The sequence below is a fragment of the Lycorma delicatula genome, chromosome 5, assembly GCF_047948215.1.
Source record: "Lycorma delicatula isolate Av1 chromosome 5, ASM4794821v1, whole genome shotgun sequence".
Lineage (NCBI taxonomy): Eukaryota > Metazoa > Arthropoda > Insecta > Hemiptera > Fulgoridae > Lycorma > Lycorma delicatula.
The window spans coordinates 25653976-25674170 of record NC_134459.1 but is presented as its reverse complement, the minus strand read 5'-3'; the positions used below and the strand labels follow the sequence as shown (position 1 = coordinate 25674170).

The 20195-nt window shown below is 28.8% G+C and overlaps 1 long non-coding RNA gene across 1 annotated transcript in view; it reads left to right on the top strand.

Annotated features, from left to right (window-relative positions):
* LOC142324824 (uncharacterized) overlaps positions 1–2239 on the top strand; it is a 56901-nt gene extending 54662 nt beyond the window's left edge. The window contains exon 7 of the long non-coding RNA XR_012756407.1: positions 1521–2239. This is a non-coding gene — a long non-coding RNA (uncharacterized LOC142324824). The remainder of the gene's footprint in view (positions 1–1520) is intronic.
* The last annotated feature ends 17956 nt before the right edge of the window (positions 2240–20195 follow it).

Below are 20195 nucleotides of genomic sequence, written 5' to 3'. Positions count from 1 at the left end.
AGGCAAAATATAGCAGAAAATCGTAACTTCTTACTTTGAGTGAGTCAGATGTTTGAATATTGTGTAGTTAAGAATGTAGAAAGTATTAAAATGTTTGAAATTATAAATACCTGCTCTCGGAAACCTTGCATGATGAGGAAAAACCGATATCATATTTGATTTCAGAAGAAAGAATAATATCAAAATCACACATTTTTCTTCCAGAGACAAAAAAAAAATTATTTTTTGTTCCCCAGCGAAACTGAAACATTTTTTAAATGTTCTATTCAATCATATTCATTATGATAAAGTAAAACACTAAAACTATATTACATGCAGAACCTTTGAAAAATTTCAGCATTTAAATCCCTCCTATCCACACAAAACATTTCCTTGCAAAGAAAAATGAATTAAAATGAACTGACAAAACAAAAGTAACAGAGATCTATTATTACTTGTACTAAATAGATCATATAAGCTGACAGTACTCATTTGGTTTAAGCAAGCAGTAATAGCACCATAAAGAAAGAATAATTCTTATATAGCAAATAATTTCTGACATGATATCATGTTATAAAAATTTTGTATTATTATCAAGTATCCTTGAAATATTACACTTACAATTACATATAAAACAGATAGATAAATTTGTTGTTTTTTCATTCACTAACAGATATTGCAATACAGACAGCAGATTGATTTTTTCCAACTCCTGACCAATGAACATTAGTATGCATTGTAGCTGAATAATGGATTAGGATTCTGTCATAAATAAGGTTTAATATTATGTAACACTAACAGACTTAATTCTAATTTAGCCTATCCAGTGCTAAAATCAGCTGCTATAAGAAGCCTAGATAAAAATTATTAGAAAGGAACCATGGCTACAGTACTCCCCCTCATAAGCAGGCATAACTTGACTGATGTAATGATGTAATGACTGATGTAGTAGCTGACAAGATTTAAATTATAACATTAAACATATGGAGCATAGTCAACCTTCTTAACAAAGGACCAGCAGTTTTCTTCTTACCACAGACCCATTAAAATTTGTAATAGATCTGAAAAATATTCAATTCTTCAATCAGAATAAGGAATCCAGTTATTCTATCCTTTACATTTAATAATATTACTATCGATATCAACTTATATTAATTAATATAACTATCAGTCTTCACAACCTCTCTCTAAAACTATATATAAAATAAAATAAACTAAAATGGTAAATTTCAACATATGAATCAAATTTAAAAATTAATTTTCAGTGCATTACTCATTAAAAACATTAAATAAGTTTAATCAAATAAACAACATTCAGTCCAAAATATGTTATACTGCTTCTTGAAATAGAGCTGATAAACTGTAAAAAAAGAATAATATTTTTAAGATATATACATATTAAATTGTACAGAGTGAGCAACATAAAACCGAACGCATAGTGAAACCACTACCCAACATTATTTATGAAAGACTCTCACACAACTAGTATGACTAGTGGATGTACATATATGTTACTACTAATTGTTGTTTCTGTTTGTCAGGTGGTTACATGTCAGTGTAGTATACATTTTGTTGCGGTGCAGTATTGTGAGTGCAGTTGTGTTTGTGTAAAACACCTTATTCAATCCAGGAGAGGATAGCTACAGTTGAGGCCTACATTCGTTCTGGGTTGTATGAAGAATCACATCAAGTACATGTAGAAAAATTTCCAAATGCCTGAATTCCAGCGAAGAATAGCATACATGATTTAGTTAAATAATGGTGTACAACAGGTTCAGTTTCAAATGCAAAACAAAATGGGCAACTTTCATTAGGACTCCACAGGCCATTGCTGATATTGAAAAGAGAATTACTGCCAGGCCAAAAAAAACTCTACACAATTTATCCCAACAACCTGGTGTTAAATACACATCTTGTCATATTCTTCATGAATTAAGATTCAAACCATATCGTGTTACAACTGTGCTTCAACTGAAGGAGACAGACAACAAGCTGTCAGCAGAGGACGGTAGCTTCTATGTTCCCCAGAGTGGTCTACTTGTGATTTTTGCATCTAATCTAAGGAAGTTTATGCATCTAATCCCTCACAATATTAATGAACTGAAGGTGAACATTAATGAGAAATCAATGCAATTGACAACATTTTGTGTGACGACTTTCAATATGATCAGTTGAGGACAAAAGTGCATCGATGTCCAGGGTGGTCATTTTGAACATCTTTTGTAACAATAAGGTAAATAAATGCAACATTTAAATTATATTTTATGTTTTTCTTATTTAATTTATGCGTATCAATCATAAAATTTCATTCCAACATAACCTACTGATTCTGCAGCGATTATGTTATGGGTTCAGTTTTATGTTGCTCACTCTGTATTATTCAAAGTAAAAGTTACAAATATAAATTTATTTAAAGACTAGTGGTTAAATAATACAGCTTTGTTTAGTTGCCATAAATATTGTTTTTTTTTTTTTTTAAGAGCCACTTTATGAAAATGTTCTCTTTTCCCCTAGGATGTTTCAGTCTAGTATTACAGTGACGTTATAGTAACATTCGTTCTATCACATCTTTCAAAACATGCCAATAATTCATTTTTATCTAAATAACTAATAGAATTTTTTATTTGCTTATTTAAGAAGCACAGAAATAAAAAAAAAAAATCCAATAATAAATATTTTTTCACCTCAGCATGTTAATTCAAATATATGAAAAAATGTTTATTTTTATAAAATGATAATAAAAATACTGTCTTTTGCACAGAATAAACATTTCAGTTACGGGAGCTTCAATAAATCGCAAACTTGTCAGAGAACATGACGTTCTTTTTAATATTTGCTCTCAGAAAGCATTCAGTCAATAACTAACATGCATAAACACATTGATCAAGGCCATTGCCCCTCAATTCATTAACTGTAACTGGATGAAAACATTTAACTTTTAAGTCCTTCTGCATACAGTCTCGCACTGTCCATCTTGTAATGCTTAATTCTCCAGAACGTCTGGGCATTGATTTCATCGGAGATTGTTGAATCGATGTCTCCACAGCAACATGTCTCAGCTCAAGTACTCGACATCCCATTACGTGGTGCATCAAGAACACTTTCCAATGCAAAAGCCTTCTTCTCCTATGTCAGTAACATTTGCTGTGATGGTGATGATTTCCCAAAATGCACAAAGAAGTTATTCATAATATTCTCCAAGTGTGTGGACGTTCATGAACCCACACACAACCTAATAAATGCTCTTCAACAGTGCACATACTCATTATATGCCATCATTCCACAGTCAACTACTACTAAGGTCATCCCACCATGAATGAACACATTGGATGACCCCCACCATGGCTTATCCTCCCCACCTTTTCCAGCAGCACTGAGCAATATCAACATTGAGAATTGGCAGCAGTAGAGAGCCCAATTAAGCTGTATTTATTAGTCTTAGTATGGGTGGGGGACTTCCCACCCATATAGAACAAATATATATACTTGTAGCCTCTCTTATTAAGAAGAAAATTATATAAAAATTTTAGTAGAAAAGTTGTATTTTCAATTAGTAGTTGAGAAACAAACTTAAATTAGTAAGATTTAGCACTTCATTATTGTTCCTCTGAGATTCAGTTATGGCTACAAAATAGGCTACAAATTATGGCTACATAATAGGAGACAACACAACAGTCTAAATAACATTTTGCAGAAACCATTTACAAATATTTTGTAGACTAACAATGATCAACTTACTACAACCAAAACTAACACTAAAATCTGATACAATTTCACAGATTGCATTAACTACTTTCAAAAATAAACTACTTATAAAAAGTCAGATCTGTGAATTACCACTACGCTTACATCAAGTAACTCATGAAATATTTTGCAGTTGATTAGCACAGATCGGTATCATAAAAATTGGGAAATATATATTAACTAATTTAACATTGTGAATAGTTTCACACAAACCCTATGGATAACAGAAATGTTTACAGTTTCTAACTACGATGACAAACCATATCTAACACAGAAAAGAATTAGTAAATATTTAACAAGCAGATTAAAAAAAATAATTTTATCTGTATTAACCTTAAAGCTTATGCACAGATAAAAATTATAATTAATTCCTAACAAAAATCTTTTTTATCAAGTGGTCCTCCCAAAATATTGATCTTTCTATTGTTCATATTATGTTACTTATATTGTAACATAATTGATATAATGGAACATAAATTTTTAGGTTGTAATATTTAATGTTTTATCTAACAATATAATCAAAGAATCATTATTATAAATTAAATAACAACTACTTTTATTAATTGCATCTTAATATCTTTGATCATTGTTATAAGTTATATATTTTATTGGAATATCTCTGGTGATATCAAATGATGAAGTACAATATTTTTCTTAAAATAATTTCTACCCAAAAGACTGGAGCAAAACTGGTATTTTTAAATAAAAATTGATAAAGCAGACTATACCAATTATTTCTACAAAATGAAATATAGACTGGAGCAAAACTGGTATTTTTAAATACAAATTGATAATGCAATACCAATTATTTCTACAAAATAAAATATAATTTAAGCATTGATGTGATCTTTTCAATTGTTTGATTGTTTATATATAAGCAACATATAATTATATATGGAGTGTACTGGGACATATTTTCCAAACTTCAGGAAGTGATTCTGAGCACCAAAATGAGCAAAAAATCTACTTCAATTAAATTTGGCAAATCTAAGAATAGTGTCTTGTTCTACAAAATAAAAAATTTTGAAAACGTCAACTTCAAAGATTTCAAAATGGCCGCCATCTTAATTCTTTAATCTTCAATAGCTTTGTAATTATTTGTTTGATCAAATTTTTACTTTTACAAAATTTTATTTTGAACAAAAGTACACCTTATTCATAAAAATCTATTGATATACAATTGAGTTACTGCAGACAATTAACCCGGCAGTACGCTTGGGCAAGCTGTAATGCAAGCTGATAATTTTTTGCCTGTTTTAATTTCCTCCACTAAATGTAATAAAAATTATTAATATTTTGTTGATTCTGCTTTCTTTTTTTATTCTACATAAGAATTTGAGTAACCGCTGCCCCTGAACCTTGTCAGCAAAAGTAAGCAAAGCATGAACCTCTCTCCACCTAAGATACGTAATACTAGAATGGCTCTAAGCAGATTAAAAACTTGATTAATGATTGCCAAAATAAATCAGGAGATATTAGTTAGTGGTCTTAGGATGCTAACTGAGAATACCAAGCTCCAGAAATAACTACTGAGGAAAATTATGAAGGGTGATAAAACTAGATAAAATTTCAGTATACCAATTTTATCATTTTACCCTGTTTATGTAACATAGTTTAATCTAAGGACTTTCTTAGAAAACATAATCAAAATCGGTATGTGTTGCAAAGTTCTAAGTTGATATGCCAATTAACATATACATTTAATGAAAATAACCACTTCGATGTATTCATTTTTATGAGTATTCAACATGATGAAACAATGATGGCAACTGAGTAAAAATCAAACTAAATAAACTTAACCAAGAACTCTGCCTAAATAATACACTGCTGCTTAAAATTAAACTCATATCATCAAAATTTTGCACTTCATAAAAATACAGGAATGTATAGATTAACCCTCCTAAAATAATATAATAATTTCAATAACAAAATCCATGCAATACTCCCTTATTTTCTTAGAAGTTAAAATAAAAACTGAAATCAGGTCGAAAATAAAAGCAATTTTAAGTTTTCAGTAAATAAACATAAAATTCTGAAACAATTTTCAATTTAAAGATTAATAATTCATTCTTATTGCATTAATAGAAATAATTAAAAAATTCACTAACTAAATACTAAATTAATTAATTAATTTAATCTAATTAAATACTAACCTTTTGGACAAGCATTCATCACATTATTAACAAAGTTCGTAAAACATTCAAATAACCATACACTGTTTATCAGCTTGTTCATTTTAGCTTATAATCATCCATCCATTGGCTGAAATTTTTTTCTTTATTTTCTAAAACTTATTTGATTAAAAATTAAAATGACTTGATAGGTGGTATCATTGATGATATGTTTACTACAAAACTATTTTTTTTAAATCAGTAACACACAATGTATTATTATATAATATCATAGTCAATATTTTTTTTTATTATTAATAACTTTAAAGTGTTATCTGAAACAAATAAAAGTGACTAATTATCATTAAAAATAAAAACAAAACAAAGTAATAATTTTGAGTAATATTAATCAGATACCTGATTTTATATCAGGTATCTGATGTAAAATCAACTCAAGTTGTACCAGAAGAGCGTATAATATGTAAGCAATGATATTTATTTCCCACCACTAGTTTAGACAGCAAGTACTTAAAGGAAAAGAAAAAGAAAAGCATAAAACATAGACAGAGCTATGAAGGATGTAATACCATAAAGAAAAATACTTTGAATAAATTTTCTCACTATTCTCAAATTTAATATTACAATAATTGAAATAGGCACAGTGTATCTAAAAAGTTTCTTGTTTTAGACAAGTGACACTATCTATCAACAAATGGCAGAACTACATAATAGTTAGATCACTCACTAAGAGTGGTACTTGAGAAGTAAGAATTTTGACTTGAATTTTTTATTTTGTGCTGGAAAAGAGAGAATTTATGAAATTTTCTATATATCTTCAAAAAAAATTCTCCAGAAACTTGAGTTGATAAAAGCAACATGTAATAGTAAGCATCCTTATGTTAGGTAATGATTGGCTATTGGAGTGTTTCAAGCAATTAGAATGGAAATCATTAGTTGATAAAATTTGCTTTCTGGCAAATTTGAACAAATCAAACGGTTCAAAGACATAAAGATTGAAAACGATGCATCATTTAGAAAATATATTCAAGTTTCATAAGATTGAAACATTTTCTTGATTTACGATTTTTGTGATATACTACTCCTTACCAAATGAAATAGAAAAATTAAAAATCAATATGATATATAGCCAAGGGTTACACAAATAAATAAAAATCAATTTTTTTAAAAAATGCATATAATTGTTTATGGAATTTTACGGTACTGTAACTACCATACTTTAACTTTGGTGATCTACAGAAACCAGTTTGTTAAATGTGAGATTTTACCTTTCACACATCTCATTTTCAACATCCTACTCCCTAAGATGTAGAAGGTATAGCAGAAACATCAGGTTGAAGAAATACAATCTATCACATTTTCCAGGAGTTTAAACATTATATTTGATTACTTCAATGTATTTGTGATAATACAAAAAAGTAGATAAAAAATTATCAAAATGATATTAATCTTGTACTAAGATTTCAGATGTTGAGATGCAAAAAAAAATTAGGAAGACTTTTTTTATCAAAAGCAATTTTTTTCCTTCTTTTATGCAAGCAATTGTTATGGAAAACATGGGGAAAATTAAGCAGTTAAAACAGCAGCATAAAATCAATAGAAAGAATAAAATTAATACCATTGAAGTTTTTTATTAGAGTATTATGTACTACTATGTTACATAATGCCAGATGCACACAACTATTTTTTTATGATGAACAACTTCCTTTCTTTTTCTGGTTAGCCTCCGGGAATTACCGTTCAGGTACTACTTCAAAAGATGAATAAGGATAATAAGTATGAGTGTAAATGAAGTGTAGTCTTGTACAGTCTCAGTTTGACCATTCCTGAGGTGTGTGCTTAATTGAAATCCAATCACCAAAGAACACCGGTATCCACAATCTAGTATTCAAATCCGTATAAAAGTAACTGCCTTTACAAGAACTTGAACGCTGGAACTCTCGACTTCCAAATCAGCTGATTTGGGAAGACGCATCCACCACCAGACCAACATGGTGGGTTATGATGAACAATCTGAAAAGTTATCGCCTAACTTCCCAAAAACAACACTGCTATTGCACAGATTACATTAAAGGAGAGAATAAACATTTTTTTGGAAAACAGGCCATTTTACATACCGTACACAACACCATTTGGTTGAAATCCTAACTTATGCCCTACAAAACAAAAAAATCTGATATGGACAAGAAACTTGACTTCCTAGTACGCCTTTTAAATTACATATACACATTTTTTTCTGCTCCTTGTTTAAACTTATTTCATTTGAAAGTGAGATATGATCTTCCAATTCTTTAATAAAGTGGATAGTTACACAATTTCACTGTGGTGGATATCACATTACATCACATTTTTTGTGGTATCCATATCACCATTTTATGTTATTTTATATATTAATTTTGTTTCACATCGCTCAAGTAGATATGTAGTGTAAGTGAGAACGTGTTGAATCCGTAACCATGTGCACAATGTTCGAATCCGACTTCGTATACGTTTATTTTTATTTTATTTTTTTTTTAAATTAAAAATATTGATTTACTAATTATTAACGTCTATTGAAAAATTTTTTAATTAAAATGAATAGTACAGAAACTTTTATTTTGCTAATAACATCTGATTTTTTTTCATATTTTTTTTTATTGTTATTATTGAACTATTATTTATTGTTAAATTTTTTTTATAATCAGAAGTTAATAATTATTAACGAATCAATAAAATTAAAAGAAAAAAAAGTTTAAAAAATATTTGTATATTAAGTTGGATTCGAACCAATGTGCCTTCCCCTTGTAAGATCCAAATATTTCATTAATTAAAATTTTATTTGGCTAAACTCTGGAACCAATGAAAATATGTACTACTTATGATGTATTGTTGAAAACCTCTCAATGAGGGCTTATTACTGCAGTTAAGAAAAAGTCCAAAATCCAAATATTTTTGATTTTAGGATTTTTTGAACATTTTTGGTTGTTGCTTTTGATTCAGTTGATTGCAATCAAAAGGGGAGGTGCACAACTAGATGTTGCAAGTCCTAAATACAAAATTTCAACATTCTACAGCTAATCGTTTTGGAGTTATGGGAGATACAAACATATATACAGACGTCACGCTAAATTAGCCAAAATGGATTTAGGGATGGTCAAAATGGTTATTTCCATTGAAATCTGAAAACCAAAATTTTTCACAATTACATTTTTCCTTTACTTTGTACAAAGAAATAAAAAATGGATAAAATTCACAATATACATATATGTACATGTAAATATACATGGTTACATGCATGTAACTCCAAATGCATGAATATACACATGGATATGCGAAAATGTTCAAGTAAATTTGAAAGTAAATCATGAATAAAAATGTAAGTCTTCCATGTAAATCTAAAAATGATATCTACCAAAATAAATTTTTAAAAAACTATTCTTAAAATGCACAGTACTAATTAGTTTATCAATAAATACTGATAATAGTAAATTGCAGAACTCACCGAATTATACCAGTGCTATAACATTAATATATTCTGTAACAATCTCCGTGGTGAAGAAGTACAAACAAATTTACTACGTGGACATGGAAGCCTTCTAAGACATTCAGCTAATTTACGATCGCATTCACATAACCTTTGACCACATGATGGTCCTAATGCTGTAAAATAATAACATTAAAATAAATAGATACACAGTATTATATTCAACTCCATTAAAATACAGGCTGTTCCTCACAATATGAGGCTAATAGAAAAATTTTAAAAACTGGAACATTACAACCCAATGGACAAAATTACAACCCAAATGTATTTACTGAAATATTGGAATACACCAATAATTTTCATAACACTAGTATATTAGCGAAATTTCATATATATATCTGAGTAATAATAAACTAATAAAGGAACAAATCAGATTTTATAACAATATACTATTTAAGCAAATTATACAATAATTAATAACCATTGGATTGGCTAAGTGATTCAATGTATATTTCATAACAGTTATGAACATAATCACTTTAATTTTTATCTTTGATTTAATTAATTATAAAAATTTATATTCACAACTATAAAATTCATAATTAATCAATAATCCCTGATGATGGAGGAATAACCCAAAAGCCCTTGTATAATTAATACAATTGTTGTTGAAAATAGTCTATATAAATTTAAAAGTTGGTAGAACTGCTTTTATTCTCCCTTTTTATCTTTTTCTTTCAAGTGTGTATACGCTCAGCATTTCATACACCCTATCAACTCTGTCTAAAAATATAATCATTGACAATGTTTGGGACCATTGTCTTCTTTCCTTTCTGTACTACTTTTACGCATTCTAATTTTGTTGTCAAACACAAGACATCTCGTTTATCTTGCCACTTCAACACCCTCATTTTACCCACCTTATCACATACTGAAAGAATTTTATTTTTATTTAATTTTAAAGTAGATTTATATTGTTTTTGAAGATTAAGGAACTATTTTTTATTAATAATTGCTATAATATGTTCACTAGAGGACCGCTTTGAAAATATTTTTTGTATATGTACTTTTGGTACATGACAGTAAACAATATTATTAATACATAGTCGCAATTCCTCAGTAAAAATTTCTGTATCATGATCAATATCAAATCCCAGTCAGGCGTGACATTTTTATACACCATAAAATTCCATTTCCATGTTCCACACACAAGCTTCATACTTATGTGATGATGTAAAAAATAAATATTATTTACAATCAAACCCACATTTATTATATGTTGAATCTTAAAAAATGTATCTTTTTATAATCTGGTATGTATTGATCAGATATAAGATTAGAATTCAAAATTTTAGGTAACGTTATCTCTGAAGGTAAGTTATACTTATCACTATGAAAAATTTCACCATAAACAATATTAATACTAATATTTGTAAGATTAGAAAAACCTAAATTGTGAGAATTACCGCAACAGTTTAACAAATTACTTGATTGTAAAAGATCACAATCTGTAGAAAACAATACCGCCTTACAATTTGTAAGGTGAGCAGCAGCATTTTTAACATTTATATGTATGATAACATTTAGAAAAGAAACATTTCCTAGATTTTCCTGTACAAAACCTGCCACATTAAAGTTACCTAACAATGTTACAGCGGTAGACTGTCTTAACCTTGAACATTTGTAGATGGTTTAAGTCAGCTGATTTCAAAGTCAAGAGTTCTAAGGTTCAAATCCTAGTAAAGGCAGTTTGTTACTTATATATACAGATTTGAATACTAGATCATGGATGCCGGTAGTATTCTTTGGTGGTTGGATTTCAATTAACCACACATCGCAGCAATGGTCGACCTGAGATTGTACAAGACTACACTTCACTTGCATTCATACATATCATCCTCTGAAGTAATGCCTATGGTGGTTATGGAGGCTAAACAGAAAAAGAGAGTTGGTTGGAGTGAGGAAGCGTTACATAACAACCATGTCTAGCAACGAGATGCTGGCCAGGTAGTGCACCAAGGAACTTTTATTGTCATCACGCATTACTAAAACAAATATTCATAATCTATTTGAATTGACAACATATTAATATCCAGTTATCTTTTTCTCTTTAATTATGAAATAAATTTTTAAGATGTAAAAATATTGAACCTGATTGGGATTCAAAGCCCTTTTGCAACATACCATTATTTTGAAACTTTTTTTTTTAACACAAGAATCAACACTGTAATTTATTTATCAATCTGGTTAGCGTTTTAAAATTTAACAATTGTATTAGTTAAAATGGAATATTTGAATAATCACTAATTTAGTGACTATACAATGACAGAATAAAGACTGTTTTCGGGTGTAATATCGCACTTAGTAGTTTCAAAGGGCAGGGTTAATAAAATATTGCGCACAATAAGATTTATAAAAAAAAATTGTTAAAAAAAAACAAATTTTGTGCAAAATAACTTTCAAATAGTTTCTCCAAAATAGGTATAGCAATTTTGGAATGAATAACCATGTGCGGTTGTCCAAGTATTATTTAATCGTTCAGAACGCCTTGAATTAGGTATGTTTAAGATACACGATTATATACGAGTTTTAAACGATGAGAGATTGTCATCATTTAAGTAATGTTTTTACTACAAAATAAATTAAATATGGATAGGTTTTGTTCACTGAGAAATTTAAATTTGTTTTTGAATTACAAAATTTTGAAAAAGTTTCAGAACATCTAATTTTTTTTTTAGCTCCCGATTCATTGAGGATATTTACTTATGATATGAAACTTTATATATTTTCAAATACGGTTATAAAGAGTTCCTAGGCTGTAAAATCATTTCCATTCACAAGTTGCAGTTAACAGCTTGGAAAGCAACATACTTTTTTTTTAACCATGTTAGGTATTGCTTCAGAAGAATGGATGAATGATTTTAGCATGTGTGAAAATGTCATGCCTGATCGGGATTCGAACTGGGACCTCCAGATGAAATGCAGAGACGCTACCACAGAGGCCAGTTAGTAGTATACCTGTTTACCTTTTATAGTCGTAATTTATTTTTCTCAGAAAACCATTGAAATTCATTTAAGATAATGCAGTTCTAATCAAAGCAAAATTAAAACATTTTTTGTGAAAAAAAATTAATTACATTAAAAATACATTTTTAAATAAATTATATTGAAAATAGTTTTTAAAAGTATTGTTATAATATAAAAAATCTGATGTGGACAACACATGATTTCCTTGTATTAAATTACATATACATATTTTTTTTTTAATAGAAAGTACATAAAATTTTATTTCATTAATAAATTCTGATATTTTTTCATATTTTTTATTATTATTATTGAATAATTATTTATCATAATTTATTTTTATATTCAGAGGTTAACAGATTATTAATATATTTTTTTTTTAATTTTAAAAAAATTACAAAAAAAAGTTAAAAAAAAAGAGAGATGAAGTCTGATTGAACCGATCGATGTGCCTTCCTCTATAAGATCCACATACTTCATTAATCAAAATTTTATTTAGGTATAACTCTGGAACCAATGAAAATAAGTACCAATGATATATCATTGAAAAACTCTCAATGAGGACTTATTACTGCAGTTAAGAAAAAATCCAAATTTCTTTGGAATTTGGGATTTTTTTTGGACACTTGGTTCAGTCTATTGCAATCAAAAGGCAAGGTGCACAACTAGATGTTACAACAGTCCTTAATCCAAAATTTCATCATTCTATGTCTGTTTTCGAGTTATGCGAGATATATACATATGTACATACAGATGTCATGCCGAAACTAATCAAAATGAATTCAGGGATGGTGGAAATGGATATTTCTGTTGAAATCTGAAAACCGTAATTTTTTACTTCCTTTACTTCGTAAAAAGATGTGAAATGCTAGCGCATTATGTCATTAGATACCATCGGCTGTGAAATTACATAATGAATACCTTTGTTATAAATACATTCTGTTAAACTGTGTAAAATTTATAATTTTGCATGGCCATACCTGTGTTAGAATAATTTCGCTGATGCTTTTTCTTGTATAAATAGCCTCAGACACATCCTGGATTAATGTCCAATAGTAATCAGCTAGCATGTTAGTATTCCATTTCCCTTTATACTTTCCTTCACCTAAATGTCTTTGTGAAAACATTCACTGTGTTCGTCACTTACATCTCCGAGGTTGTCCAGGAAAAAATCCAGATGTGAATGGAGGAAATGTATCTTCAAAGACGTATTACATCCCATAGCTCTGTATGAAGTAAGAAGTTGATTAACAATATTGTGGTAATTCTTGAATTTTTGTTTGTCGAGAAAATTTTTGCAAATATCTTTAAATGAAGCCCAAGCTGCACTTTCTACATTATTTAATATAGACTTAAATACATCATCTTTAACCGACTCTCTTATTTGAGGACCAACAAATTTTCCTTCACTTACATTTGGAAATTTTTGCCTGATGTACAAAGATCCAGTTCTAGCCTTCTTCAGTGCTTTTACAAAATTTTTCATGACTCCTAGCTTGATATGAAGAGGAAGTTATAATATTTTTTCCATTTGGAGTTTAGTTGTCTCATTTCTTCCACTCTTTGGTAACATATTGTTTATCTGTAGCTCGGTTATCCCATTCGCAAAGAAAACACATGTACTTAATATAGCCTAAAATTTTTTAGTAGTATAGTTTTAGTATAGCCTAAAGTCAAAACCTAAAATTTTTGTATTTTTTTAAAGTAAATTCCAACCTTGCAGTCTTGATCCTAACAGTTCAGCTTGATCTTTTGATAAATTTAAATCCCTAATCAAATCATTTAATTTACCTTGTGATACAAGATGTGGCTTATTGGAAGATAACTCAAATCAATATTATTGTTGTCTTCTGCAGTGTAACCTGGTTCTTCATCACGCTTTCGAAACATACATTCACAGGTGGCTCAGTAACTGGAATAATTTCACTGTGAGGTACAGGCCTGATTGCAGATTGCAATGAAGCTTATTTTACAGTATATTTAGATTTTTTAGAAATTCCACACTTGTTAAACAAAAGTAATAGTTGGTTACATGATCCTTTGGTTCACATCAAACCATAGGTGTATATATGTAGTAATGTGTGACTATGATATGATTTAATTCTTTGTCCAGTATTAGTTGTAATATGCTTACAACTATTTGTTGAAAAATGAAAAAAAATCCTTTAATTAAAATTAAAATTTAAAAAACAATGTGGCTGATAGATTCTGAGTTAGTTTTCAGCATCAAAAAACATTTTAAAATCATGTATCAAACATTAGGAAACAAAAATTATGTTTATCAGTGTAATAGTAATCTAAACTCTGATAGTGGATAAAAAAAAAAAAAAAAATAATATATTCGTGTGAATAAATAATGTAAGTATAGTATTTTAATTTAATCTATCTTCTTTATTAGGTTTTGATAAGTTCCAGAATAATATTGTTTATAATACATTTATAACTTTTACCTGATCTGTTTCCCGCGTAGATTTTAAAATGCCCATCAAAAATGTCGGCAGATTAAGGTTGTTTTTTACATCTCGTAAGCAATGTGAGAACACGTTAATACATCATCCGACATGGTTGTGTAGCGTCTTTTCTAGTGGTACCTTTAACGATTATTATTCAATTTAACGATGTAGATTAATTTTTTAGTCTAGATAATCTTACTTGAATACTTATTAAGAGAATTATTTTGATAGTTCTACCAATTGGTTTCTGCGAATAATGAAATGATGCTATTTTGCACCTTTGTCCTCTACTAAAAAAAGCAAGTAGTGACATATAGTTAATTTTCTTAATTGTACATAATATGAATGTGAGTTTCTGAACTCGTTTTACATTAATTATATACAGTTGTACTTTATACTAATTGTGTTAAAACTATGAGTAATTTTTAGGATGTTATGGTTATAGTTAATTTAGACCTAACATTTGTGTATCTTATCTGAAACTTTTTTAATGTTATAATATTTTTTGTGCTCGTGAACAAAGTTACATTTTATTATTCATGCTTGTTAGTTCTAATTTCCATGCTAATTAGTTTCAATGTTGTTAAGGCATACTGGTACATTGCTGTTGAATAAAAAGTAATGATTTACCCATCCTAGCTATCTATTCCAATGGTTTGATTAAACATTTACTTCCTCACACTAATGATAATGTAAGCCTCAAAAACTTTTGTTTATAAACTCAAATTTGTAATAATGCTATTGCGAAATGCATAGTGGATTTATTCATTGAACAGCATGACAAAAAATGACATAAAACTAAAATTATTAATAATTGAGTTTCAGATTAATGTAATTTTTCTCCCAAGTCATGTGTAGCTAATTATTGGCACCTTCCTGGAGTAAATAGGAATGACATAATAATTACCTGCATAAGGCATTTTGGAAGAAAGAGTTTCTTTCATTAATCTGATACTGGTAATCAAACTTTAAACCTAACATGGACTCAATTAAAAGTAAATGAAAAACAAATGTATTTAGAGAATTAAAACTAGAATTCAGATTTTTAAAGGAAAATGGAAGAAGTTAATGAATCAGTTTTTCTGCAAGGAAAATAATTTTCTTAAATTGATTTAAAACAAATTTTAATTTTTCTCTTTTACAAAACAATACAAAATGTATTTTTATTTGTGATAATAAGCTAAAGTTATGTTTAAAAACTTCTCCAAAATTCTACTTATCTTTTGATCTCAGTGTGTTTAATTAGTATTACATGTTAATTAATTCTTAACATTATATCTTGTCATATTTTTTATACTAGATCATTCTTTTCGTTACTAAATTATAACCAACTCAGCAGTGGGTGGGAGGTTTGGGTAAGATGATACCCTACTACAACTCCTTACAGTTTGATTATTCCACAACATTGTGCAGAGTAAGATCCTGGAAATTGAAGATTATAAAGTAAAATGCTAGTGGCCAAATGATGAAGGTCTTAACAAACCCCTGGCTAGCCCATTTGTACAGTGAAAATATTCATGATTCTTCCTTTATATGGTGTAGTAATCTTATATTAATGTGTTTTTAAACCATTGATTCTCAAAATTTTCACCCACCGCCCATATTGAAAATCAAAACTTTTCTAGTGCCCCCAATATTTTTAAACTTACCATCTATTAAAAATAATAATTGCAATTGGTGTTTTTAAGATACTCTCTTAAAAACAAATTGCAATTAGTTTTTAAATGTGGCATATCTTATTTCTGAGTTGAAACTTAACATTTTAAATGAACAATGAAAACACATATTTAATCATATTTAGAAGTATTTTTATTAAAATTGCTTTCAGAAAAATTTTAATTGTGTATAGTTATATAACAATAGTGATAGCATATTAACAATAATTAAATAGTGATAACAATACAATATTTAAACAAAGCCTTCAATTGAAAATTTTTTCTACTAGTGTAGTAGGTAGGTATTTAGTTTGAAATATCAGGAAAACATAATTTTTGCCTTTTTTTTAATCGGTCATCGCCTTTGTAGACTGCCTGAACACCCCCAATTTTCTGTAAGCCCCCAGATTGCCTCCAGTGCTTACAAGGGAGCATTATTACCCACTTTGAGAACGAATATTTTAAACCAATTTTTTTTAGTTAGGTACAAAATCATCAACTTTAATTTGTAACATTGTAATTCAATTTCTAAACTTTCTGTTGTTTTTCTTTCTGGATTTCTTATCTTATTTTACTGCCTAAAAGTGTGTTATTTGCTCTATTTACATATTTGTATATTTACAACTTTTATTATTTTTTCCTAAGAAATTCCGTAGGCCTTTCGAACAGTATAAGACTTCAGGCAAAACTACTGTTTTTTATTGTGTTAATTTCGCTTTTTGATTGAATATAATATTTATAAATGATACATCATGATGGTTTTATCATAAACTATCATAGAATTACATAATCCAGCAGAAGTAAATGGAACATAAATGGGTGAGGTCATAGGTGGTTCTGTTACTTAATTGGCTTCAGTTAATGTGAATTCTTTTCATGAAGACGCTGCTTGAACAGATAAGACATTGTCACAGTAAGATACAACTCTGAATTAGTTATTAAATGTACTATATTTTTTTTGTTTTGAAGAAGCCACTTTCTGTTATAGTTTAAAAAAAAGTTTTAATTTAAGTTATAGTTTAAAAAACAGCAAATCGTAGCATCTTTTTCTTTTCACCTTTTACTGTTACTCCGAATCTAAATTGTTCTTTAACATCATTAACTGCTAGTTCCATGTAAAGATTAAAAAGTAATGGGGATAGGGAACATCCTTGTCGGACTCCCTTTCTTATTACGACTTCTTTCTTATGTTCTTCAGTTATTACTGTTGCTGTTTGGTTCATGTAAATGATAGAAATTTGTCTTCTATCTCTGTATTTGAACCCTAATTTTTTTAAAATGCCAAGTATGTTGGTTTGTTTTTCTTTAATCTTCCTTCTACTATTAAACTGAGCCTTAAAATTGCTTCCCTTGTCCCTATACTTTTTCTAAAACCAAATTGGTGTTCTCCTAATACTTCTTCCACTCTCCTCTCACTTCTTCTGTATAGAATTCTAGTTAAGATTTTTTATGCATGACTAGTTAAATTAATTGTTCTGTATTCTCATTTATCTGTCCCTGCTTTCTTTGGTATCATGACTACAACACTTTTTTTGAAGTCTGACACAACTTCCCCTTTTTCATAAATATTACACACCAGTTTGTATAATCTATTAGTCACTTCCTCACCTGCACTGCGCAGTAATTCTACAGTTATTCCGTCTATTCCAGGAGCCTTTCTGCCATTCAAATCTTTTGATGCTCTCTTAACTTCAGGTCTCAGTATTGTTTCTCCCATTTCATCATCAACTACCTCTATAACACCATTTTCTAATTCATTTCCTCCATATAACTCTTCAATATATTCCACCCACCTATTGACTTACCTATCGTATTATAAATCGGTGTACCATTTTTGTTTAACACATTATTAGATTTTAATTAATGTACCCCAAAATTTTCCTTAAATTTCCTGTATGCTCTGTCTATTTTACCAATGTTCATTTCTCTTTCCACTTCTGAACACTTTTCTTTAATCCACTCTTCTTTCGCTAGTTTTCACTTCCTGTTTATAGTATTTCTTAATTGCCGATAGTTTCTTTTACTTTCTTCATCACTAGCATTCTTATATTTTCTATGTTCATCCATCAGCTGCAATATATCGTCTGAAACCCAAGGTTTTCTACCAGTTCTATTTGTTCTGCCTAAGTTCACTTCTGCTGATTTAAGAATTTCCTTTTCAACATTCTCCCATTCTTCTTCTACATTTTCTACTTTAACTTTTTTCTCTACGACCTCTTGCGATGTCATCCTTGAAATCTTCTTTACTTCCTCTTCCTCAAGCTTTTCTAAATTCCACCGATTCATCTGACACCTTTTCTACAGGTTTTTTAACCCCAATCTACATTTCATTATCACCAAATTATGGTCACTATCAATGTCTGCTCTAGGGTAAGTTTTGCAGTTAACGAGTTGATTTCTTAATCTTTGCTTAACCATGATATAATCTTTCTGATACCTTGCAGTATCGCCTGGCTTTTTCCAAGTGTATATTCTTCTATTATGATTTTTAAATTGGGTGTTTGCAATTACTAAATTATATTTTGGGGCAACAAAGTATAATTTTAGATAGAGTCTTTGATAGACTCTATAAGTTAATCTCCTCTTTCATTCCTTTTGCCCAGCCCGTATTCACCCACTATATTTCCTTCCTTGCCTTTTCCACATTCCACGTTTTCCATGAGTTCCACGAACTAACAGCTTCCGAAAAAAAAGTGAGAATTGATTGGTTAATTTTTGATTGACTGTTCTGTGAGTGGATGTCAAAAAAGTAAAGTTGGCCAATCAAAAAAAATGCTCCATTCAACTTTACATTTTTGACATCTACTCACAGCACAAGAAAGCAATCAAATTTCACTTATTTTATTTAGAAAACTTCCCATTCAGAATGGTAAAAAGCAAAAGAAAAGTAGTATATTTTTTGTGTTGCATTTATTCAAATATGTAATCATTACACTATTAATTATTATTATCATATTGCTATGTAATATAATAAAATTGTCATAATATAATTAAAACATTATCTGCCTAGATTGATATGCAAAGTCAAGCCAACATTTTAGTTCTTCGCTATTGAAACCAGATGAATTTTTGTGGACCTAAATTGGTATTCTGTATTTATTTGATATATTTAGCATCTTCATAAATTTGTCTTACTTTTATTTCATGTATAAACAGTTATTCTTTTATGAAGAGTGTTGTGGGTGGTATCAGAAAAATTTAAGGGACTGATTCACATCAAAATTTAAAAAAGTTCATGTGGAAAAATAATCCAAATCACTTAATTTTCCCTCTTTCTACAATTTTTTTTTTTTCAATAAAAATTTATATCTTAAGAATGATTGGAATAATTTAATAAAATTTGGTATATGTGTACTCAATAACACCTTCTACTAAATAATTAACTTTGAAAATCCAAAAGAACAGCCTTCTAACTTCTTATCATTAATAGCCCCTAATACTATAATAGATATTTGTTTTATTAAATTTAAATTAAGCCTCTTATTATGAACAGAATTATTTGTTCAGATTAATCGACAAACATTTTTACTTACATGTGTTTAGATTCACTTAAACAATTTCATCTGTAACAGGTAAAATTGTTTAAGTGGATCGTAAAATGATATAATCTTAAGATTTTGCACTTGTGTTACTAAAAATAGAAATAATAATTAATTATTTTAAATTCACAATTAGTAAAGGAAGAAAAAACAAGCACAAAATTGTCAGACTGCATAATTTTGCAGCCCATTTTCCTAGGATGTTACCT